The sequence below is a fragment of the Biomphalaria glabrata genome, chromosome 16, assembly GCF_947242115.1.
Source record: "Biomphalaria glabrata chromosome 16, xgBioGlab47.1, whole genome shotgun sequence".
Classification (NCBI taxonomy): domain Eukaryota; kingdom Metazoa; phylum Mollusca; class Gastropoda; family Planorbidae; genus Biomphalaria; species Biomphalaria glabrata.
The window spans coordinates 381,017-407,853 of NC_074726.1; the positions used below are offsets into that span (position 1 = coordinate 381,017).

The following is a 26,837-nucleotide window of genomic DNA, read 5'->3' on the forward strand; positions in this document are numbered from 1 at the left end:
GCAGCAAATTTGATTTTGCTTCACCAAGGGTATGTTATATTATGAGAGTGCTAAGAAAAATTGAATTTTTCAAAATAACAACTAAGATCTAAGTTTACCTTTCCCAATTTCCCCATTCTAAGCAGCACAAAGATCTTGGTTCTAGCCTGATGTGAAAGTTTGTTTTGCCAAAACCTGATGACATTGTCATGGGGGGGATGTCAATTGTTAATCTGAAAAAAAATATTAAAAATATATATATATAAATATGAAAATAGAGACTTTATTGTACAGATGTCCTTGTTGGAATGAAAAATGTGGAATGCGGAATATACACGCATTAATTGTCTGTCATCATTTGGTCATTACAACAATGAAATAAAGAAGGCTACATTTAGACACCATATTTCAAGTTGCTAAGAACTTATTGTATTTGCCTATGATTTTGTCTACCCTGACATAATCTAACCCTTAGTCCCAGCTGTTTCATGTCTTTGAAAAATGTTTGTTGTGAGTTTGCCAAAGACTAGTGATGCTCAGTTTCCATCATCATCATCACTCCTTTGAGTTCCTCATGGAACATAGGGCCTCGACAAAAACATGCCACTCTCCACAGTCTCTTGCTAGTTTTTTAATGGTTTCCCAGCTCTTACCGGTCTTCTCTGCTTCTTCAAGTACACTGCGTCGCCATGTTCTTTTTGGTTATCCTCTGAGTCTTGCTCCCTGGGGGTTCCACTCTAAGGCCTGCCTAGCTCTGTTGCTGGTATCTTTTCTAAGGGTGTGACCAATCCATCTCCACTTCCTCTCTAAGATCGGCACTTCTATATTTTTCTGTCCACTCATCTCCCACAGTTTGGTGTTTTCTAATTTGTCATACCAGTGTATTTTTTAGGATATTTCTCAGGCATCTGTTGATGAAGGTCTGTATTTTTTTTTTGTTGTGGCTTCAGTTGTTCTCCATGTTTCAGAACCATACAGTAGGACAGCCTTGACATTAGAGTTAAAGATTCTTAGTTTAGTCTTGTTTGAGATGTGAGGAGATTTCCAGGTTGGTTTTAACTGTGTAAATATCTGACGCGCTAGATGCACACCTGATGCACATACCTTGCCGTGGTGTGACAGCTTGAGTGCCTCAATGACCCTCAGAGCTATACCGGCGGGAGCTCATCACTCCTGGCAGGTACTACCAAGCCAGACAGGTCTGCTAGGAAAGAGGCCAGACAAAAGGTGCATCCCCCTTCCCGGGACACAGGTATTGTTTGATAGGCTAACAACCTGTCCATTGAAAAAATAGTGTTATAGAAACCAGAACAAAAACACAAACACTAAACATTGTCAGAGGCGAAAGTAGAGCTCCACAAAGGAGACTTATGAAGCTATGCAGGGAAAGTCGAACGAATCCTGTGAGGCCGACCACTCTACTTAAACCAATGAAAAAGAAACACTTCCTTATTCAGAAGGCAGCATTTAACTTGGGAACATGGAATGTCCGTACTTTACTAGAACCAGGTAGATGTGCACAAATTGCAAAGGAAATGGCCAACTACAAACTACAGATCCTGGGAATGAGTGAAGTTCGATGGAACACATTCGGTGAAACAAAACTGCAATTAGGAGAAACCCTTCTCTTCTCTGGAAAGGAAAAAGAAGATGACTTACATGAAAATGGTGTAGCACTACTACTAAACAAGGAAGCTTTCAAAAGTCTCAGTTTCAGAACGAATAATTAGAGCAAAATTTTTGTCTAAGTTCAAAAATGTTCATATCATTATGTGCTATGCTCCCACCAACCTTGCAAGTGATACCGACAAAAATACATTTTATGACCAACTGCAAAGTATAGTTGACAAAATGTTTTGATCTTCATGGGAGACTCGAATGCCAAAGTGGGAAGTGACACAGAGAGAGAGAGAAAAGTATGGGCACCCTGGGACTTGGCATCATAAATGAAAATGAGGCCTCTGAAGTTTTGTGGGAGAAAGACGAAAAAAAACCTGCATGTCATTTGCCAACATAACCCATGATTAAAGATTACTTACCTCAAGCCTTTCTTTATCATGTGGTAGTCTAACTATTCATTTGTGTTTGTTTTGTTATAAGTTCTATGCCATGAGAATCAAAGCGAAATAGCTGACAAAATTAAACTATTTTGTTATTCAATTTTAAAAAATTTAGCCACATATCTCTTTGCAAGTTGATATGATTCAATCTTCTGTAAAATGACTCCCAAGCTGAGGTTACCTCATCAAATCTGTAGTAGTTTTGTTATTTTATAAGAGGCTTAAAGTACAACTCTTTTAAAGTGCTATTAATGGTCCTATATTTAAGCAATGGCCTCACCTCTAAGTTAGGATTACCATAAAACTCATTCAGGAAGTCTATCAGGCTGTCAAGAGATAATGTTGTAGAACAGACAATCACATGCTTCTTGATCTTAGTTAGACCCAAACTGTAGTCTCCACCACAGTTAACTCTTTCCATGTATGTGGCTAAAATTCCTTGAATCTAGAATGGATTTATAACAATGAACCAGTTAGAAGAAATGAGTTAAAATGTTTAAGTTCCATTGGAATATTTGTAGTAAAGTAAAGTATCCCTTTACTTAGCTAGATTGGGAGACTTGAGTATGATTACATGGCTAGGTATAAAAACAAAGGCCAGGGTAATGGTTAGAATCATAAAGAGTTGGCCCAGCCAAATGTCAGGGGAAAATTCTCCATATCCAACAGTGGAGAACATGACAACAACAAAACAGACTCAAAAATTGTGAAGTTTGTGCTGCTGCTTCCTCTCTGAATGTGTTGAATAGTGCAGTATACTTAAGGGAAGGAAATCAAGGAGAAAACTCAAGTGTCAACTTATTTATATTTATGTTTATTTTATTACTGACAGAAAATAAGGCAAGCTATTGACTCTAGAAACTGGGTCAGAGAATACATGGTCACTTAATTTTAACTAATCATATATTCAAATAAACTCATGTAACTCTCAAAAACTAAATTTATAGTGCAATTTCTAGGCTATATTTTACATTCTGTAGCACTATATGGCTATACAGTACATATATTTCACAGTATACAGCACAATACCTAGGCTATATCTAGGCTACAAAGCACAATAATTAAATATTAGTATATAAATCTATATATATAAAAATATATATATATATATCTATTGAATTAGATACTAGTAATGCAGATGAATGCCTGCTGTTCATGTGGTCATTGATCATGCTGTTTGTTGCTTTTACATGTTTCTGATATTCCTTCAGATTTGAAAATTTATTACATCCTAACACAAACCTCCTAAGAATTGCAAGAGATGATGACAGGGGATAGTGAATTCTCAAGTGAAGCAGTATGAGTCCAGAATAGATAGAGAGTTTAGTATGGCAGTACAGCAATTTAGAGTTTAGTAAAGCATTTTTAGCCAGTGTATCCTGTAGCCAATTGTGCAGTATTGGATGTGATTTGTTTGTTATTAAGAACCACATTATTTTGGAACTCTTGTTGTCAAGTTCTTGAGTTGGATGTGTTGTGTTGATCTGTGTTTTACAGAAGGCCTGTTGGAGAGAATCATTACAATATATAAAACCAAACAAATAAATTTATTTCCAAAAAATATTGAGAGAGGATTTGTTTTTCAGTAGCCTCACATGCTAAATAAAAAAACAAGTGATGTTGACAAACAGTAGCACCATCTGCTAAAGTAATGTCACTGACATAGTTTGGTTTGTTAGGTGGAGATCATTATGCCAGAAAATTATTGTGTTATTTCATTAGTGTGATGGTCTGGAGAATCAAAGGGAACCTTATGATACTTTTATTTTTTTTAAGACAAAGATCATTGTCTCAGAATGTATTAAAAAAAATGAACTAATTGGTTCATTATTAAGAGTTGCAGACACAGGAGAATAATAATAAAACTTCCTTTGCTAAGCAGATCTTAAAATAGCCTATTGGCTGAAATAAAAGGAATGACTAGCAGCAGGCTACAAGCATTTTATAGCACCCAGCACATACTTAGAAGCAAAAGTAAAGTGTATATCAATGAAAAGAAAAAAAAAGTATATATAAACATCATAAGACCAGTAGCCATGTATGCAAGTGAGACCTGGGCACTGACAAAAACTACAGAAACTCTGCTAAATACTTGGAGATAACAAATCCTTAGAAAAATGTATAAAAAAGAGCAGATTACATTGGGAAGATTTGCCCAAAAGAATGTCAGAGAACAGAGGAGCAAAAAAAGTATACCAACAAAAAACAAAGGGCAGAACATAAATAAAATGGATTGAAGATATAGCGACAGATCTACAACAACTTAGAGTTTCGGCATAGAGATAAAAAGCTAAAGAGAGATCTGAATGGAAAGATTTTACTAAACTCTAAACTACATACTAAATTTAAAGCAACGATATTTTAAGAATATTATAGACTCATGATTCTTGTTCTTGAAAAGCCTACTCTCTGAAGAAGCTGAAAGGAGAAGGTGACAACAACAAAGACAGTTGACAGCCATTCTCTGATTCTGAGACTAAGAATAAGACTACTTAAGTTAAAGATCTAGATAGATTCAAGTCATATCAAAGTTATCATAGTAATCTTTATTGTTAGATCTATAGGATATAGATGTAGTGATAAACCTAGTTATGAGGACATCATATATGTGATAATATAATGTGATCATCATATAGATTATACATAATGTCATAAATCGTACAGACTTAGTCATAGGTCAGACTAAATTTCTAGATGCATTAAGATTCTACATCATGCAACAATACAGCATTACACTTTACAGGCAGCACTTTCACTTTCTTAGTAAGTGTTATTGTAATACTAGAATACCTAGATCTAGTACTAAGTAGTAGGGACCACATTGATCTAGATTTCTATATATATAGAATATCTGTGTGGCATTTTACGTCTCGAGAGACGATCTTTTCCCTTTGCAACTTCTTGTGTGACTAAAGAGGCCAATCCTTGATACACAGCTGCGATTGCAGGTTGGGCATATATAATCACCAGGCGCCGTTGCATTTTCACCCTTTTTTCTGCTTCTGTTGTGTATGACATTTTGCAATCTGTGACCCTTCCTTTATGCTCTCTCTCCATGTGGATCTGTCCAGTGCCACCTCTTCCCAGTTGCCAGTGTCGATTTTGAAGAGCTTCATGTCGCGTTTGCATACATCCGTATAACATAAAAGTGGGCGACCAACGGCTCTCCTGCCTTCTATTAGATCGCCATACAGGATGTCCAGTGGAAGTCGACCTACTGGCATTCTACGAACGTGGCCAAGCCAGCCAAGGCGTCTGCTGCTGATAACAGCGGATGTCCTGGCATCCTGCTCTATGTAGCACCTCCTCATTGGTTATCTTATCTTGTCACCTTATTTTAAAGATCCGCCTTAGGCATCGGAGGTGGAAGACATTCAGCTTTTTTTCCTGCCATGAGTAGGTTGACTATGTTTCACTTCCGTACAGCAAGGTGCTCAACACACAGGTCCGGTAGACTAGGGCTTTGGTACTGCTAGTCAGCAATATGTTGTCCCAGACTCTTTTCTGCAACCGTGACATGGTGGCCATTGCCTTGGCTATCCTGTTGTTTATGTCTTTATCCAGTAGAGTGTTGTTGGATATGATGGAGCCAAGGTAACAAAAGTTATCAACAACTTCTAGTGGTTGGCCATTAATGCTTACTTGAGGTGCAGTGTTTGTGTTTTTGACAAGTATCTTAGTCTTGCTTTGACTGATGTTTAAGCCGAACTTCTGGCAAGCAGCAGATAGTTTGTCAACCATGGACTGTAGCTGAATATCAGAATCAGCCACAATAGCTGCATCATCAGCATACAGGGGTTCCCTGACGAGTAGCTTCCTAACCTTGGTTTTTGCCCACAGCCTTGATACATTAAATAGTTTTCCAGAGGATCTTGTATGGAGAAACACACCTTAGTTTAGATATATAGAATATAGACTTATAGATTCTATCTAGATCTATATCATAGACTAGTGTTGGCGTGGGTGTGTGAGTTACTGTGAGACTGAACTCTTAATCTGTGACTGTGACTCACTGTACTGTAAGTGTTACTCACTGATGTCAGTGTCGTCAGTGATGAGTGTGAGTAAGAGACTGTCTCTGACTCTTAACTTAACTCAGACTGTCACTGTGAGTCACTGTAGTTACTATAGTAGTTTATTTATTTCGGACATTACATGAATTCGGACATTCGCTGTTTTTTGTGGTCATTAAATAATTATTTTAATATGTATTATAAAACTAGCGCGCTGTATAATGTGCTATTCCAATTTCCTTCCATTTAGCTGTCTTTTTATGTAAGAAAAACGAATTTCAAATTAGTTAGTCAGATTGTTGTTTTTTCCTGTTACCCGGATGACTTTACCTCTTCCTAGAGTTAAGACTATATTTTTTTATTGGTTAAGTCTATACTAATGAGCCCGGCAATATTTATTCTGTTTTTGGAGCTAATTTATTTGATTCATAAGCCAAGTTTTCTAATTCCATACCAAAAAAAAATTAATATGGTGTCCGAATTAAATTACGATTTTCTTACCAAAATTTATTTTGGACAGCCAGTTTTGGACATCAATAAAAATGATCTTATATTATATTTGTTCATTTGTTGTTGTTTTTTTAAATAGAGAATCAATGGGCAAATGTTTGGAGTGAGCTTGGTACATTGAATGAAGTTAAATGCTTAGATCTAGACCAGTGGTTCCCAAACTTTTTTCTCTCGTAGACCCCTTGCCTTGTTTTCTGGTTTTCGGTAGACCCCCTGTTTAACTTACAAATTTTTTCAAATTCAACAACATTGTTTTACAACTAATTTCTATCTGTAGTGAGTTGAAAAGTGAAAAAGTAATTTAAAGCTACATATTAAATTATAGAGATCTAAATTTTTTTTTTATTGATAAAATTCAAATTGAAACAAATTAAAATAAAAATTAATATGTACTGCAGGAATCACCAAACAAACTGGAAATGTCTTTTTGCAGGTTTATCATCCGTTGCTACAGATGTGTTTCAAACAGGAATTTGTTGTTCAATGAAGTAGTGCTTCAAACATTAAATATTAATTATTTAATAAAGTTTTCGCAAAGAGCAGTTTCTGGCGTATTTCTTGATCTTTCAAGTGTTGCTCATATATTGAGTCCGCAAACATGTTATCACTATCAGGAGAAGGGGCGAAGCCAGTAAGCGTCAAGCATGAAGGGCTCATTAGCCTTGGCTGGCTACCCACCTAGCCGAAGTAATGAATTCAAAACACTCCTGCCTTGCAACTAAATTCAAACATGGGAAAGGTTTTGTGGGTCAATCCTGAGTAAAAAAAAGAAAGGAGCCGGCGACTCTAATGCAGTTTGCAACACACATCACTACACCCTGTCATAGCCTGTGACACCGCTGATCCCAAACTGTATATATGTCGTTTGCAAATAATAATAAGCTTTTAATTTTATAACTCATGCCACTGACGTGTCCTTGAACTGTAGTGTTGCTTAAAGCAGTTCTTTTAATAATACCAGGTGTAGGTTTGTGTGAAACAGTGTTTACAACTACAACGGCTGGTAAAATCAATGTTTTACCTTTAATGTTTTACGTGTTTTGTCATAAAAAAGTGAAGTTTCCCTTTCAGATCTTGTGATGGTGTTAAGATTATCTGTTTCTTTGGCCAACGGTTAACGAGCATGGTGTCATGTGGCCAGCACAACGACCAACCGCCTTTACTTTTCCTAACATAAGTCAGGTACCCATTAGAGTTGGGTGGGCTCAGGGGAGCCTTAAAAATCATGAAATTAAAAATTCAGAGATTCGAATCCAGGAGCCCAGGTTCAGTAGCCAAGCACCTATTTTGCTATAAGTAAACAGATAGTGTAAGACACCCACAAACCATGATCTTCTCTATATGATGTTGAAGAGATTTTGTGGGTCTAAGTTTTTCTAATTTTTTTTTGTCAGGGTGACATTGTCTCAGTTGATTCTCAAGCGTAATTAGTTTAATATCGCCATAAAAAGGCAATTGGCATGTTTGATAAGGAAGGAATGAACAATTTTAAATAATCAACGCTATACAGTTTACATTTCTTTTTGCTAAACATTACTTACATGTAGACACAATTAAGTTACTTAAATAATTATTGAAATTAAATACAACAATTTTTCGTTTGAATAGCAGGATAAATATTTGAAGGATTAACTTATGCACACATTATATGTTAGTGTGAAGAATTAAATTAATAGGATGTAAATATTAATGTCACAACGTGCTTAAATGAAATCTATTATCGTAGACCCCCGTGGACATCTCATAGACCCCCAATTTGTTTTTTCACTTTCGTAGACCCCTTGGAAGTCTTCATAGACCCCTGGGGGTCTATATAGACCACTTTGGGAATAACTGATCTAGACCTACTAGATAGATCTAGATTTATATAGAGAGAATATAGAGGATTCAGTTAGGCCTACTATACTACAAAAGATCATCTGTATTAGAAATTTATTAAATTAATAAACAAAAAAACATAAACATTCAACACACATCTAATCATGCAAAACCCCAAACATTCAACACACATAAAATAAACAAACATAAAATAATTCCAGAAGTCGGTGCAGAAATCACTATTCCAGTGACCTAATTTTGGTAGAATAAGTGTGTTCATATTTTTATTTTTGTGTTCGTATTTATGCATAGTTTGAAAACATCGTAATGATTTCATGTGAGGGGCTATGCCTGGGGATCTTAAAATTTAGTTAATGTTAATATAGAATTAAAATCTGAGTTTATTGATGCCTAAATATAGAGACTGTCCGAAATAAATTATGGTGTCCGGAATCAAATAATGTGGGTCAAATGTGTCCAAATTAAATGAAAACACACTGCCTCTTTGACCTTAAATATAATAACAAATATAGGTTAGGGGAACAAATATAAGTAGTCATCCTTATTCTCCTTTAAGTTTAAAGACCAACTGAAGAGGTTTTTATCGAAATTGAGATAACTATTGATTATGATAGTAGATGGTATCAAATATAGTTCCTAAAAATTTGAGTTAAAAGAAATACATATTTATACTAGAAGAAGTCATTTGAAAGTGTCAAAAAAATAACGAGATTTGAAATGGCTCTGTCATGGCCGAAAGCGGAAGTGACGTTATAGTATGGAAATCACGGAAAAATGTCGAGCTCAAGACACTAGATCTAGCTAGACCGCCTAGAGGATTCTAGATCTTGTTTTTTTGTTATTAAGACCAGCTTAACGTAGACAATTTGGTCTTATTACTAGATTGTAACTAGATAGGGATTTAGATATCTAATAATAGATTTTTAGCTACATAGATCTATTTTTTTTTTTTTACTAGTCTTAGTTTAGATGTAGATCTAGGAATTCTAGTCGTAGATCTAATTTAGTATAAATAAATTACTATAAAAAATAAATACAAAAAAACAATAATATAGGAATATAAAAATATAGTCTTATGACTTATATAGTGACTAGCCTAGGCTATAGGGCTAGGTCACTTCACTAGTGTTCTTTAATATATAGATTCTATGTCCTGGGGAAGGTTCTGTCTAAATCTTTAGTTGGTCTGTAAAAATAAGTCTATTCTTGTTTTGTAGTAGGGCCTACTACAAGATTTAGAAGACTATTATCACTTATAGTCACTATAGTGTCTATAGTAACAATAGTTTTTAGAAAGCATATAATTTTTACATATCATTCTTAAGGAAGGTATAGATCTAGATTTATAAATTAATAAAATCTAGACTTATTAAACTCTTTCATCATTAGACTCCAAGAATTATAAGAATTAAGATAGATCTACTATAGACCTTTATAGTATATAATCTATTTATATTTTAGTAAAATAGCACTTCCTCTAGGCTGATATTAATGTTCATATTCATTTAATATTACTTAATTTTTCATTTATGCGTGTATCTATTACTAAATAAATATATAAATATATTTTTTTTTTATTTATTGTAGAAACCTGACATTGGCTAAAAGATGATCTGATGTGTCCAACAGTGGATGGCTGCCTGATTGTGTGTTATGCCAGCTGGACTGTTATTTTATAAGACTGTTGAGCATCTTTTACTTACAAATCTAAAAGCTGATGCTATGACACTCAATGGCTTAGAAGAAATTCTGTCAGTTTTATATGGTTATGACAATAATCTTTAATAAATAAGTCTTATACAAGGACAGTAAAGATTATTATTATTATTATCATATTTTCAGTTGTTTTGTTTTAAGCTAACGTTGTCTTAAATTTTTAGAATTAACAAATTTGTTACATTTTCTTTATAAATACTCAAAAGTGAAAAAATATTCTTTTGGATAAATTTCAACTTTGTGGGACATGCCCTTTATATTTAATGCAAGCATAAAGTTATAAGGCATTATCTTCGATTCCGAAGATTAAGGATGAATGCAGCATTTCTCTTGATCATACAAACCCAATTGCAACTTGTATATTTTGTCATATCTAATTCATTATACAGACAAACCAGTGGTTTCTATGGCATATAGGAAAGCAGATTGTCTTTGAAAGAAACAGCTGAAAAGCTCTGACGAGCTTGCTAAAGACAGACGCAGACGATGAAAAAAAATTAAATTATTACAAATGCGGAATGCATAGTTTGTTTATATTTATAAATTAGTTAATGAAATGTAAATATTTCCAGTAAGACACTGTTTACAAAGATATTTTAAAGAAAATTTAGCACCCAAAAGTTATTTAGCCAGATAAATAATTTAATATTAGAACTTGAAATATTTAATAGCTTGAACCTAACTGATCAAATATATTACCTCAGCTGTTTCTGCTCTTATTATCTTATTTAAATTAAAGTATTCTGATAATATTCTAATAGTTATAATGTTTTTTGTTTGGACAATAAAGATTATTATTATTATTATTATTATTACTTTGAAAATATGTTAATATAAGAAAAAGTAAAAGTGAACTATTAGTTAGCAATTCTGCTTTATAACAGCATTAGGAAAAACAAATTGAGCTCTTCATTGCTATCAGCTTTTCATTGAGCTAACTGCTTCCAATATGGGGATTACTCATAAATTTTTAGATCATATAAGTTAAGGAAGCTGAATTTGTACTTAGTGTGTAAGTAACTATCTAGCTTTGACTTGTTTCTCCCCACCCCATCTCTACACACAATTACACATTATCATTCCAAGGGCATTTGAATAAGTGAATTCCATTAGTCAAGGAGCTGTTTCTGCAACCATAGTTTCTAGCATATAGATCTATTTTACTATCATCGTTATCAGAACAAAAAATACCGGTAATTGAAAGAATTGGTGATAAAAAAAAAATTGCAGCTGTACTGCACGATATGGTGGACAGAAACACTGTGTTGTGGTCAAATACTGGGTACGCATGAATGGATCTAAGTTAAACCGGCTTGCTAATTGTGATTAGCTTACACTCATAGTCATACAAAACCACACGTGGACTGTAACAAGAGGTATAGTAGACTGATCCACGTTGTACGGTGGACTAAAACTCGATACTAGTACGCTTGATTGGATCTAGGCTAATCCGGCGAACATTAATTCGCTTACCTCTAAATTTAGTAGCGTGACCTAGTTTCCAAACTATGACGTCACGGACCAGTGTAGTGAGGGAGAAAGACATCTCGAATGGCTACGAGACTAAGACTTTTTAGTGTCCCTAAAACCCACATTAAAATGCTAATATCTCATTAACGCCTGAAAAGTTATAGAAAATATTTTGCATACACGTTTTTTAAAGCATTATATTACAGAAAACAAGTATTAAAACGGTTTCTGTGATTGACCCCAAAACCTCTTCAGTTGGTCTTTAAGTAAAGAAGATTTTGATATACGTCATTTTCTTTTCTATGTCAAATCATTGTAAAATAATGCGCTGTCAAAGTTAAACTTTCAAATTTGGGCCTATAGGTGTCCGAATAGCATAAACTACTATAGTAACTTACAACTTTTGAACTTATATTGAACTTACACTCATTACAGTTACACTGACTTACACTGTACCACTCGCGGCTGAGTGAGTGTACCTGGGCTGTGGTCTTCATCGCCATCGACGCCATCGTATGAAATTTATGAATAATTCAGAAAATACTAGAGTAGATTCTAGATCTAGTAACTATAAAGATCTAGATTACCGTGATGAAATATCTAGCGTCTATATACCAGACTGTAAATTAAAGTCTAATAGTCAATAGAGCTAGCTAGTCATGTTAGTTTCAGACGTCAATAATAAAAACGTGTTGCGGAAGTCATCTTTTTTTATAGATCTAATGGGAGCATCCATTGTCTTCTAAGACATGGGGAGCCATCATTTATAATTTTAAGTCCTCACTTTCTGGTCTTCGCTTTTTCTTTTTTAAACTTTAAATGCTCTAAATTTTAGATGATCTCGAATTAAGTAATTTTAGATCGATCTAAATAAGAAGGAATACTATCAAAACAAATATAGATCAATTGTCATTCATTGTTTGAATGGCTGCCTGGTCGAGGATGGCTGCCTGGTCGTGCGGTTTGCACGCTGGACTGTCGTTCAGATTCATCGAGGGTCCCGGATTCAAACCCTGCCCGCTCCCATCCCCCGTCGTCCTGCGGGAGGTTTGGACTAGCAATTAATTATCTTCAACTCCTGAAGGAACATACGAAACATATAAAACATTTTACGAATGTAGAATGTGTGTACGTTGTTAACTTCCCCACCTCTTAACATGTTCAGATGATTCATTTAATTGAACAAGCCATTGTGATAGCTAAGTCTAGATATAGATCTAAAATCTAATTTAAAAAAAAAAAAAAAAACAGGAATTTAAGTTTGTAGTGTACTTGTTGCTTTTCTGAATAGATTTTTGAATGATCTTACTCCTATCCAGCAATGCAAATAACCTGGAACAAAAAGGTCTTTCAGAAGTACTGGATACACAATCTGGACACGAATAGGAACAAGAAAAAGGCAAAATATAGAAATACTTTAAAAAAAAAAACTTTTATAGGAGGAAGAACTCCATCTTCGCAACAATAAATTTCAATATTGTAGAAGCTATTTTAATTTTTCCATATCAAAATAATTGATAACCAATATATAATGGACCTCATTCACGAATCGTAAACAAACAACATTTAGCCACGTGGTTTTCTATCTCTTCTATATAATTAACGATCTCGTGTTTAATTCATGTTGGTTGCCACGTGACAGTTTTTTCCGTTGTTTTAACAATAAAATCACGTGACTAAATGTTGTTTGTTTACAATTGGTGAATGAGGTCCATTGGCAAATTGGTTAACTTTTAATTGATTCATGTTTTTTTTAGGTACAAAAAAAATTAATGTTTAAAGTTTCAACTTGATCCGAAAATAGATGTGGGAGAAATAACGTGTACAATTATCTATGGGGACGAAACCCTACATTACATATTTAGCATATCTGTGACTGTTAAATGATTAATTTCCTTTGTTGGCATTAAACAAAATATTTAATTACCAGTACTTAAAAATTGATTAATTGGTTAATTTTTTTTGTTATCGATTCATGTATTTACTTCACCGAGGAATAATTGTGCAAAATTTAAGCAGGATCCAAGAATGGGTATGGGAGAAATAACGTGTTAAAACTTTAGACCAGACAGAGTGAGTTGATCTAAGCTGTGTAAAGACAGGTTGATTGTGTAAGTGATCTCCCAATTTAAAGTTTTGTTTTTTCAAGTTTCGTACACTTATTTTGAAATGAAGATAATTCATTCCAGACCAAACCTCATGCGTGACGTCAGGGGATGACGTCATTGACGACTAGCATTAAAACGCATATCACTCGAACAGGCGGCCACACATTTTTTTTTACTAAGCGTATATCAACTCTCTCTGTCTGTCTGGTAAAAAGTTTGTACAGTTTTTTTCTAAAAGTATTTTTTAATATTTTCTTTTTCATATACTAATTTTTTAGACGGGAGGGTATTTCAAGTCACTGTCCACTGAGAGCAAACCTAGATAAAAGTCGGCGCTATAGCATGAGCAACTAAACGTGTGTCACTAGAACAGTGTTTCACAAACTGTTTCCTTAAAGCAGGGGTCTCAAACACGTGGCCCGCGGACACTTACGCAAATTTAAAAAAAAATAGATAAAATTTACAATGACCACATATCAGCCGTGAAATGATTTACAACTCCACAAATCAGTAAATGAGGTGTCACTGTCGCCCACCGACCGCTTAGGCTTTCAGAAGAAACTGGGTGAACGGTGGCCTGATTCTAACCGCTGGCCGCTAGCGAGTCAGCGACAGATGTTCAACAGCAACTGATTGCCGCTGCAAAAGACTTTGTAGCATATTCCATTGCACTGGACGAGTCTACTGGTGTAACAGACACCGCATACTGTGCTGTATTTATTCGTGGGGTCGACGAAAACTTGAACATTGTTGAAGAGCTATTGGACTTACTACCTATGAAAGGAAAGACGACTGGGCGAGACGTGTTTCAAGATTTGGAAGCTTGTATTGACAGCTGTGGGCTACCGTGAGAAAAACTTGTTTCAGTGGCTACGGACGGTGCACCAGCAATGTTTTCAGAGAAGGTTGGTGTTGTTGGATTAATTGTAGAGAAACGGAATCAGCTCAGCTTGGCGGGACCTTTTGCAGCCATACATTGCATTCAGCACCAAGAAGCACTCTGTGGCAAAAGTCTACAAATGAAGAACGTGATGGATGTTGTCGTAAAGACGGTGAACTTCATACGTGCACGGGGTCTCAACCACAGACAGTTTGTGTCATGTCTAGCTGATTTAGAAACGGAATACGGAGAGTTGCTGTATCGCAGTTGACGTGAAAAACGTTCCAGAGGAAGTCCAGATGGATCTACTGGACCTGCAGTGTGACACTGTTCTGAAGCAAAAATACGCTGATGTTGGCGTTCCAGATTTTCTACCAGTTTCTTCCCAGAGTGAAGCTTCCAAACGTATTCTGCGCAGCTGCTAGAATTCTAGCGATGTTTGGGAGTATGTACGTTTGCGAACAGTTTTTATCCAGAATGAAGATCAACAAAACAGCATTACGATCAAGACTGACTGATGAGCATCTGAGAGCAACCTTGCGGCTTGCCACTACACGCGACTGCATGCCTAACGTCGATGGTCTGGTCTCTGCCAAATGCTCTCAGATGAATGGACAGAAACATGAGTGACGAGCTAACTGCAGTTGGCCTAGTAATTATAATTTTTTTATTTCTTTTTTTTTTTTTTTGGGGGGGGGGGGGGAAATACAGTTTCTGCTTTTTTATTAGTGACAGACTCAACGTCAACTTATTTTAGTAATCTAAACTGCCTGTGCATGTTATAAACTACACTAAATGTAATTAATAATTATAAAAACTTTATTTTAGCATTTAATTGCAGTGTTCGTAAAATTTAATGGAAAAACATACTCTTTTCGTGGTGCGGCCCGCTGACTGGTTGTTACTTCCCACTGCGGCCCACATGCTGATATGAGTTTGAGACCCCTGCCTTAAAGGAACACTTCGCACGTTCTGAGTATTTAGCTGAGCACTTCGCTTATTTTTTCTATTCACGTGGTGGCCTTGTTATGGTGTGTTTGTGTGTGTGTGTGTGTGTATTTATATGGTGATGGTGGGGAGAGGTTAGCGGTTGTGAATGATGCAATATAGGTGGCATTGACGTCACTTGGTCTTAGGACAGACGACTCCAGAACGGAAGACTGAACGGTTGATTTATTGTAGTGAGTTAGATTTTGTTAAGAAATATGAATTATTACTTAAGGCTACTACATCTATTTCATTAATCACAAGTTGATTTTGTTTATATTATAATTAAAATGTTATTTTGTTTGTTCAGAAAATGAAGTTATTTAAGTTATTTGAAGTTTTTAAGTTAAGATGCATTACGCCTAACAACGGTTTAGTTGTCTTCCAGCAATCTGGTGCTACAAGTCAACGACCGGTAACAACCGTGACTTTCGTGATATATCGAAGGCGCCGTAACAACAGGCCTACTAGTTAATTATTCTAGTAGTCCGCGGAACACCTATTCAGGCCTAGCGGAACCCTACAGTTCTGCGGAACACAGTTTCGGAAACACTAATCTAGAGAATGCTGACCACGTCCTTCAAAGCTGCCAACTTAATCAAGATGTCAAACAAGTTCATTCAGAATATTCAGATTATGTTATGTTTTCCCTTTTTCTTATTGCGTCCTTTGTTTGGGTTGGCTGCCTGGGCGTGTGGTATGCACACTCGACTGTCATTCGAAAGGTCCCATTGGTCCTTGGTTTATACCCTGCCCACTGCCATCCTGCGTTTACCTGCTCGATGTTTGACCTCGGATAAAATTATCTTCAAATCTGAAAGAACATACGAACGTAAAACATTTTGCAAACCTTCAACTGAAGAAAACATGAAGACATTCGAACAGACGCGGCCAATAGAGTAACGCCAATAGTCAAATCACGCAATTTATAGACACTTTAGCACAGAAGAATGACAATAAAGTAGCAATAATACATTGAACCATAACTTACAAATGCAAAAATACAACTCAATAAAAAAGAAACTCAGACACAACGATAAAGGTACATTTCTTATCCTATATACTAGAACACATTTTTGCAAGTACTTCTTCTCCATAGTGCCATTAGAGCATAAAATAGATTGCCTGAATCAGCCAGGAAAACCAAAAACCTGAGAGTTTAAGTTCCTAATTAACACGCGTGACTAGATTAACAAATGTATTCGATTAGGACGTAATTATCTTTTTGAGAAACGTATGTAATTTATAACATCAGATAAGAAGTATTCTTATAGCAACCCAGTTCATTAGAGTAGAAGTAAACAAGAGATTGTTACGTAAGACTTGAGACTGATTTTGGTACTTTATTATATGGATATTTTTTAAAAAGATGTCCGGCTAAATTAGAGTTGGAATTAGGATTAGATTAGGTGGACGTATGAGCGTTCTAAGAATCCACGTAGAATGCACTATTTCTGTTCTCCAAATGATTTGTGTATTTCTGGTCACACAAATGATTATAATTCAAAACCCATCTCCCATTCAATTCATCATTAGTGAGTGAGTTTAAGTGATTAAAGAAGAAGATGTAAAGGATTGATTTAGATGGCGTTATAATTTGGCTTTGTAGTATACAGCAATTGAAAGCCGGACATTTTCACATTTTAGACCAGTGGTGCCCAACCTAATTCGGTCCGTGGGCCATTTTAATTTTTAACACTCGTGTCGCGGGCCACACCACCGAAATGATCAAATAAAAAAGAAAGAAAGAAAATTGACTTGAAATCATTTTTATGTAATTATTCACACATTAATTGCTTGTTAGAAATTTATTCGAAAACATACTTCTGACTATCTGGCTGCATAGATGAGACACTAAGTCAGAGCACTGAATCCAGACTCTCGTCCGTGATACGAGGATTTAATATTGGTTTCGCCTGTTTCATCACTGAAAAAGTTTGTGCTTGTAAACAAGGTGACCATCCTTAACTCTTGTTTCGGGGGACTTAGACAAGTTTCTGCAGGCACCACGGAGTAGAAATCAATTGTCTGCATGGTTAGAAATGTATCAAGAAGTGATGTCTGGCTTTGCAAGTCAATCAGTTCCAGTTACAGGGATGACAGGGCTCTTGACACATCAGCCGCTAATGGATTTTCGAAAAGACTTATTTCATTCTTTAAAAATGTGAAAATCGATAAATCTTTCAGTGAATAATCCTTCATTGGCCTCAGAAATTAGATCGTTTTTTGATCTTTTTGGGATAGACATATTAAGCTGCTTGTATTTTTGTAGAGCGGTACAGGCTAGAACTTGAAAAGATGCACCCCTTCCCATGCTGAATGAAGAGCTGCAATGTTGTTCGAAAGCGCTTATGTCAGCATAAGACATGCTAAGAGAAATCAAATTTTAGTTTGATATTGAGTTCATTCCGATGTGATGTAATGTCTCATCAAATAGCCAAATCCCACAACTTTGTGTGGTAGTTCAGTTGAGATACTTGCTTTGAATGCTCTGTCTCAAATATTTATTAAAAAAAAAAACGTTTTAGTACCTTATCATATGCTCCAGGTTTAAACCCTTGTCACAGAGGTTTAGTTGGTGAATAAAGCAATGAAGCTGCAGACACTTGGTTCCATTTGACTAGACAACCTTTCTAATAACTCTTGCTTCCAGTCCACAGTGGAATCCAACCATACTTTTAATTTAAGTCATTGGTTAATATGCATGACTAAATGCATGACGCGTAGGACGTAATCATCTTCTTTTTTGAAGTAACGTCTGTATTATATAAGATAAGATACTTCTGGCGCCATCAGAAGTCACTCTGATAACTTTCTCCCAAGAAAAATATCCTTTATGATGGTTGAAACCTTTTTGAACAGGTCTTTGCGTGATGGTCCCATGCATCCTCCTTATAGCTATTAACTCCTCTATTATTGCAATATTGCTGCTTATACCGTAAATACCAAGAGTTAAGCGGTACCAGATATGCCTGTTTCTCTTAAAACATCCACAGTATCTTATCAAACAAATATGTTGACTCACTATCATGTTCCTGAAAAAAAAAGTAAAGGTCGTTCACTTTTCCAGGAAGATTTCAAATTGAAGTTTAAAAGGTCATGGTACCAATCTATCTATGAAAGCGTGACTGTCCTAACATAGGGAAAAATACATTTTCATCTTTTATTTTCGGAAGGGGGAAGATTTTCTAAGCTCTATGCTGACGTTTCGGCGGGCCGGATGGAACGACGTCGCGAGCCGGATCTGGCCAGAGGGCCGTATTTTGGGCATCACTGTTTTACACTATCACCCAGCCACACCCCTAAAATGAAGTGTCTTTAGTTGGCTACCCGGTAAACGGTTGCCTAAATAAACATGATTAAATATAGATTGACCGGAAGTGTGTTTGTTCTCAGATCGTGATTAGACATAGCCCAGCTTGTGTGATATGCCGTAAAGATCATTAAAGTTTATGTATTTGATCTAGTGATTTAATTGTTTTATTTCGTTAACTACAGCTGAACCAGGGACACATAGAGACGTATCGAGACCTAAGGTAGATTCTATCGAGTTATAAGTAGATAGTTATATAATAGGGAAGCTGTGACATATTTTGGAGGCTCGTTTATCTAGTTACTCGACTTAGTCTTGGAAGACAGGCAGAACTGCGGTTTGCCATTGTGAAAAGGTCAAGGACCAAGAAGGCCGTGAAGTGTGTGCGCTCACGTGCAACGGCGGGAGAAAAAAACTAAGTCAATCAGCCGAGACGAAACTAGGTCAGACACAGTGATAAAATAATTTGTTTTGTTTATATTTGATGCTACACACATAAACAAGAATGGCAGACAAATTATCACAGATAATAGCCGCTGGAAAAGAGATGGGACTGACTGGAACCGCTTTACAAGAGTGGGTTAAAAAAAAAAGAGAAGACAAAGATCGAGATGAAAGAGCTAAAGAGAGGAAAGTGAGAGCTAAAGAGAAAGAAGCTGATGTAGAAATACACAAATTGAGAGTAAGAGAGTTGGAGCTTAGGGAGACGAAAGGAGAACTTAAAGAGCATATAAAACCTGTATGGAAACCAAAGTTGCCACCTTTTAATGAGAATGTGGATCAAATGGATGCATATTTGGCGAGATTTGAAGTACATGCTCAAGCTACAGAAAGACCTAAAACTCAGCGGGGAAGTCATCTATACACATTGTTACAGGGAAAGGCACTGCAAGCTTGTATCAACTTTTCTAAGAAAGATTTAGAGGAATAAGCAAGTGAAGGAAGTACTTTCTAGATATGAGGATATATTGACGGATGTACCAGGGAGAACTGCAGCAATTAAACACGACATCATTCTCAAAGACTCTGAACCGGTGAAACAGAAACCGTATCCAGTACCTTTAGGGTATATGAAGGAAGTGGAAGAAGAGTCAACGCACCAGCAATGTTCAGCAGAATGATGAGAAAGGTATTGCAATAATCTACCCCATGTACTGTGCTACCTAGACGACATCTGCATTCATGACATTACTTGGTCAGATCACCTACAACATCTAGAAATGGTTCTAGATACATTGAGGAGAAATGGTTTAACCGTGAGACTATCTAAAGTGGAGATTGGTTGCAAGAACATTTCCTTTCTAGGATATGTAATTGGAGGACACTCACTGAAACCGCAACCTGAACTACGACAACGGATTATGAATCTTCGTCAGCCAACAACCAAGAGACAGGTCCGTAGTTTATTAGGACTCTGCAACTTCTATCGAAGATTTATAGCAGATTTTGCGGAGATGACAGCCACTCACAAACCTGACCAGAAAGGGAACACCCAATGTGATCAGATGGTCACATGACTGTGAAATATCGCTGCAGAAGATAAAGAAGGCGTTTGCTGAGGAACCGATCCTGCGTCTACCTGAATGTCAGAAGGAATTCATACTAGCTACTGATGCATCTGCTGTTGCTATCGGGGGATGCCTTGCACAGGAATCACAGGGCATTCTACATCCCGTTATGTACGTCAGTAGAAAGTTGTCTTCAGCAGAACAACGATACAGCACCGTAGAAAGAGAGTGCTTGGCAGTTGTTTGGGCAGTAACCAAGTTGGCCAGGTACCTGTTAGGCAGAACATTCGTACTCCGCACAGATCACGCACCCTTACGTTTTTTAAACACAAGTAAGTCGGTGAATTCCAGGGTAACTCGCTGGGCCCTGATGCTTCAGGACTTTCAGTTCGAAGTGCAGCATATTCCAGGTAAAGGAAACGGGTAGCGGACATTCTGTCACGCTTATCATGAATATAAGCCTACGTGGCTTCTTACAAGCATGTGTTGCCTGATCAAAGACTGTGTGTCATCAACTAAGACTGTGTGTCTTCAACTAAGACTGTGTGTCTTCATCTTCTAAGACTGTGTCTTTATCTTCTAAGACTGTGTGTCTTTATCTTCTAAGACTGTGGTTCTTATACTAAGACTGTGTGTCTTAAATATAGACTGTGTGCCTATTACATTGAAGTCTGTGTGACTACATTGAAATCTTTGTGACTATGTTTTAGTCTGAATGACTACATAATCGCCTGTGTGGCATATTCAGAGCCTTTGTGGACTATCGAACGAACATTTTTGTTGTATTGTGGTGTAATGTTTACTATTTGTTTTATAATCGTTTTATTTAGTAATCTTTGTAAAAATCGATTATAATTTTAGGAGGGGCGAGATGTCACGGCTGAATGTGTGTATGTATGTAATTCTAATCTATTTTTACACTCTGCGCGATTGACCGGAAGTGTGTTTGTTCTCAAAGGGTGATTAGACATAGCCCAGCTTGTGTGATATGCCGTAAAGATCATTAAAGTTTATGCATTTGATCTAGTGATTTAATTGTTTTATTTCGTTAACTACATCTGAACCAGGGACACATAGAAACGTAGCGAGACCTATGGTAGATTCTATCGAGTAATAAGTAGATAGAGTTATATAATAGGAAAGCTGTGACAACTACCATATGCCAAAGGCAATATTTTTTTAGTGAGCTGAAAGGTGGTCGAAATAACCCCCCTCCCCCTTTTTTTTCCCCGAAACGCTTTAAAGGTCAGCTTGCTTTAAATGACATACAAGAGAGCACCTGGCAGCAGGTGACTTACAAATAAAACACCAAAATTTACAATGTTTGAAATGTTCAGTTGAAACTGGAACATTCCAAAAACTAAAGCGGCCATGACCTTCGAACATTTGTTTTAACCAAACAGGATGAATAATAAAAAGAGAGGGAAACAAACGCTTTTGTAACGTTTAGACGTAAAATCAAGAATTTCGCCCCCCTCTCCCTTTTTAAGGCCTACTAAAATACTTTGATAAACGCAGAAGATAGATTTCTTATGATTTCTTATCCTGAAGAGCGTGACATGTGACCCTATATCTATGCATCAGTCAAGCAGAAGACAGTGAAAAAAATCCGTGGCCTGGAGTGGGAACAATGTCTCCGTTATCTTCATAATTAGATTTACATGATGGGAAGTGAAAGAAGATAAAATTGCAGCACTGTCATGAGAAGAATGAATCTTCGGTTACATTAACAGTTTATTTCTTTTTGAGCTCATTCGGAGGGGCCTGCTGAGTGGTATAGCGCTTGGCTTCCGAACCGGGCGTCACGGGTTGAAATCCTGGTAAAGACTGGGTTTCTTAATTTCGGGAAGGGTACCTGACATTAGTTTTGGAAACGTAAAGGCGGTTGGTCGTTGTGCTGGCCACATGACACCCTCGTTAATCGTAGGCCACAGAAACAGATGACCATTACATCGATCTGCCCTATAGATCGCAAGGTCTGAAAGGGGAACTTTACTAGTTCATAGGGGGTGTGAATGGGGGATATCTGGATTCCGGAGATACTAATTATGGCAGTGATGCCTAGCTTACAGGCCTCTAGAATCTCCGGCACGTAAAAGGACCCCATATCTCAAATAGATCAGGGACTTTTCAATTCTAAACACGGCACTGAGGTTGGATAACTATTGACTTATGGGAAGTTGGAAACCTCTTTATGTAAATGCTCTCGTGTCGTTTTACGGTGTGAAGTTACGCTATCAATTGATGGAATGGGTGATTCAATGGTGAGATGAATGGTTTATGTATTAATAGTTACATAGCAAGTGACCTAGCTAGGGCGGGGGAGCGGAGGTAACTCACCAGGTGACATCCGTCAGTGCTGACACCACAGTGAATAAATTTAACTTTTGCTAAAGAAAGCTACAAATATTTTTTTAAAATTTATTCCTACTTAATGTTCAAATAACAGAATGAACTGAACATTCCTATTAGTCATTGTGCAAACAAAAAAAGTGAAACAAAGGCCATTATGTAATCAAACCCATGACATTTTTGTTATTAGCGCTATGCTCGATCAACTTAGCTATCCAGCTGTCACAATCCGCCTATACATGGGAGGTTACCCCTGCTGGATGTGAAAGTCGTTTAGAGGGTTGGATCACTGGCGAGCAACTCCAAACCCTAGTTCAGTCTCTTGACGACTGGAACATCTTATGTAATAGTGGAGGATTAACATACTCTCCAAAGAGACACAACTCAGAACTTTATAGTTAATGAAACACTTTATTGACTATACACATTGTTTGCTAGTACGTTTGTGGATCATCAGATCAATGGAGCTCATTCACCAATCATAAACAAACAACATTTAGCCACGTGGTGCTCTGTCTCTTCTATATAATTTACGATCTCATGTTTAATTCATGATGGTTGTCACGTGACAGTTTTTTTCGTTGTTTTATCAATAAGATCACATGACTAAATGTTGTTTGTTTACGATTGGTGAATGAGGTCCATTCAACAAAAATACATCGTCCAACATGGACTATCTACGATAGGAAAAAACTTTTCTACTCTCAAAACTCTCCACTAACTCTCTCTCTCTAACTTTAGTCTGCGACTCTGACAATATCCGTACTCTCACTCTCTCGGAGCCCAGTCACCAACTAACTTAAAAATTCCTACATCTCATCTCTCCCTACACACATTCACGTGGATCTGTTGATCACAATCTCACTATCTCGTGCAAGCCATAGTAGAGTAAAACTATACATTTATCCCTACCATTACAATAAGCAAACACAGTTTGTAACATCAGCCATACTTTTATTTGCGAAATTTGAGCTTGAAATACTTGTGCCTTTTACCTCGTTCCAACTTTTGACCTCCCTCCACATTTTATTGACAATAAAAATAAATAAATAAAAAGAAGTATAAAAACAGGCATCTCAAATATTTTTTAATACTAATAAATGGACAGGCCTCTCCCTTCATATCCTGCTAAGAACCACTGCTGACCTTAAAAAGTGGAGGGTTTTGTTATGCGAGCTGTCACAGCACCTCTACGACTAAATTCAAGGAACAGATGATGATGATTATAAATAGAATACTTAGATACTGTCCTTGCGAACGCCGGTATGGACAGTATAGAGAGACTTCTTTTGGTCCGACAGTCACGCTGGGTAGGGCACGTATCCCGTATGGGAGACGAACGTATGCCAAAGGCAGTCTTTTTTGGTGAGCTAAAAGGTGGTCTACGTAACAGAGGCGCCCCACGGAAACGCTTCAAAGACCAGCTTAGGCGTCAACTTTCCTTAGCTGACATAGAAGAGAGCACCTGGTTGCATGCGCCTCAGAACGAGACAGCTGGAGGTCACTCACGAAGGCCGCGGGATACACATTTGAGACCAAAAGAAAATCCGCTGCCGAGGAAAAACGCAGACAACGATAAGAAAATCTAAATCGACCACCTGCGGACAATGGTTATGCTTGCTTTGGATGTGGCAAAATATGTAGGTCACAGCTAGGGCTGCGCAGCCACTTGAAATACTGCACACCTCACTAATCTTCGGACTCGAAGACAAGCCTTATTATTATTAGATACTTATATCTTAGTTCCTTGTGTTCAAATATACGGGTAGACACTGAAAAAAAGAAGCAGCAGGACTATTGCCAAACGTCTTTTTACAAAACTTATATTTATATTAACTCACTCCGTCTGTCTGTCTGGAAGAATTATTTTACGATTTTCTCCCTTTTCCCATTCTCGAATCAAGTGGCACATTTGCACAATTGTTGTTAGTAATGTTGATCGAAGACAATACATGAATCAATTAAAAAATAATAACCAGTTAGTTTATCAATTAGTGGTAAGTAATAAATTTTGTTTTATATTGAAAATGGATAGGCAAGCCTTGCAGTTTTGATAGATGTAGCAGTGATTGTGCAGTGCTTCCTCTAAGTAAATTTTTTAAAAGTATTTTTTAAATTAGTTTGTTTGTTTTACAAAAGCTAGAGGCGCTTCAACATGTATCTCGATGAAAAAGATGAGACCTTAGATCCAAATGCTTATAAGAGGTCTCTCCCCATATCAAAACAACATGATATTTTTGCTGAAACATTGCCGAAACAAAATATCAAAAGCGCAGACGCCAGGTGCCTTAGTTAATAGACAAGGGAACAAAAGATGTATTAGACTATGGTGAATAGATTGTTTTTATACACCGGGTAGAAAAAAAGGGTGAAAGTGCTCAAGCGTCTGGTGACTACAGATGCTCAACTTGTGAACTTGTGACCGCAGCTGTGTATTAAGGATTGGCAAAGGGTGAACACTACCTATCGAGACGTAAAATGCCACAGATAAATCAGACAGCGTATTCTGAATAGGCCTACTGTTTCCCTAAGCATCTCTTTAAAGAATAATAAGCAAAACATGTTTCTGGTCGCGTAAACTTCGTACTGTGACCTAGGTGGTCCGTGTCGCCCGCCGCCATGAGAGAATTTGGGTCTAGGATGTAATACATTTTTAATTCTAATGAAACATTCGATAAATATTTGTAAAACAAAATTGCAATGGCAATTATGAGCATTATTAAAATTTCATAAACAACTAATGTTGTTTAAAATAGAATCGTTTACATTTCTTTGTTTTGTACCTATCTATCAATGTAGTAATTAGCTCTTGTATTGGGGTTCAACAACGACTTAAACACCTATCTTTTTTTTTTCTTGAGCTATAAACTCACCTAACGACACATGTGTAGAGTTGCTGTAAGTCATAAATAAGTGCTTTCTCTGTCATTGCTATGAAAAGATCTTCTGCGATGTTCTACACATTTACTAACACATCGTACGTTGTATTTGCATAAAAGCCTATATATACTTATTGGGCGCAATGGTTTCGTGGAAAGAGTGAGAGTCTCGACCTTGAGTGACATGCCCCTATTTCATTCAATAAATGAATAAGTTTATAATAAAAACACGTATGAACCAGAGTACGAAGCTAAGAGCATAGCCACCCGATGTAAACAAATTTTGCAATCTTTCTAGTTTCCCCTCTCTCTCTCTGACTCTCTGTAGCTCACCTCCATCAAATGACAAATATCTTCTTTAAATTTCCTTTTATTGAAAGTCGAGTCTTATGTTCGTTTCCGTGTTTGTCTTTTTTTTAAATAATTGTTTATTATTTATAATTTTATAAAACTCTCTGCTTAAAATCCATGATAGAAGTTTTCATTGAAAAATTAAAGAAAATTGATATTTAAGCACGTTTCATTTTCCCAATTTATTTGTATTATTTTTTTTTAAAGGGGGGGGGGGGGGCTGCCATGTTTGACATTAATGTTGTACATGTTTCGGATGTTCCTCCAGAATTGAAATTAATTTACTTCCTAGTCCAAACCTCTCGCAAGACGATGGGGGATGGGAGCTAGCAGTGTATGAACCTGCGACCATCGACAAGTCCGAACAACAGTCTAGCGCGCATAGCGCGTGACCAGGCAGCCATCCTACATGTATGCTAAGAATCGTTGTTTGTTTTTAAGCCAAGGATAAGAGGTCAGTTGGGGTCAACATTCCAACGTCAGGACAGGACTGTATTTGACCAGTTGTTCTGCTACACATCCACACATACGAGTGTGTGTACACGTTGTTTTGTTTTATTTATTTTATTGTCACGTGACCAGGAGACCTGGTCTCAAAAGAGGCAGGATGACCTGGGTACTTATGTTATATAATACAGACGTTACTTAAACAAATAACATGATCACGTCCTATGCGTCATGCATATTAACCAATGACTTACATTCTGCCAAGTCACTGGTTATCCTGGCTAGCTTAGGCAACCCATTCCATGCTCTAATAGCGCTAGGAAAGAAGAAGCATTTATACAAATTTGTCCTAGCATATGGAACGAGGAATGTGCATTTATCTTTGTGTCATTCTGAGTAATTTATTAAATTTGTTTTTGTATTTG

General features: G+C 36.7%; 2 long non-coding RNA genes across 2 annotated transcripts; one reads left to right on the plus strand and one right to left on the minus strand.

The window, feature by feature from the left end:
- Window positions 1–267: 267 nt before the first annotated feature.
- LOC129923255 (uncharacterized) lies at window positions 268–15,169 on the minus strand. The gene is made up of 3 exons (XR_008775170.1): window positions 12,037–15,169; window positions 2,320–2,484; window positions 268–1,611 (listed from the first exon to the last, which is right to left on the minus strand). It is a non-coding gene; the product is annotated as an uncharacterized LOC129923255 (long non-coding RNA).
- On the plus strand, window positions 9,121–10,228 carry LOC129923254 (uncharacterized). The gene is made up of 2 exons (XR_008775169.1): window positions 9,121–9,286; window positions 9,989–10,228. It is a non-coding gene; the product is annotated as an uncharacterized LOC129923254 (long non-coding RNA).
- Window positions 15,170–26,837: the final 11,668 nt, after the last annotated feature.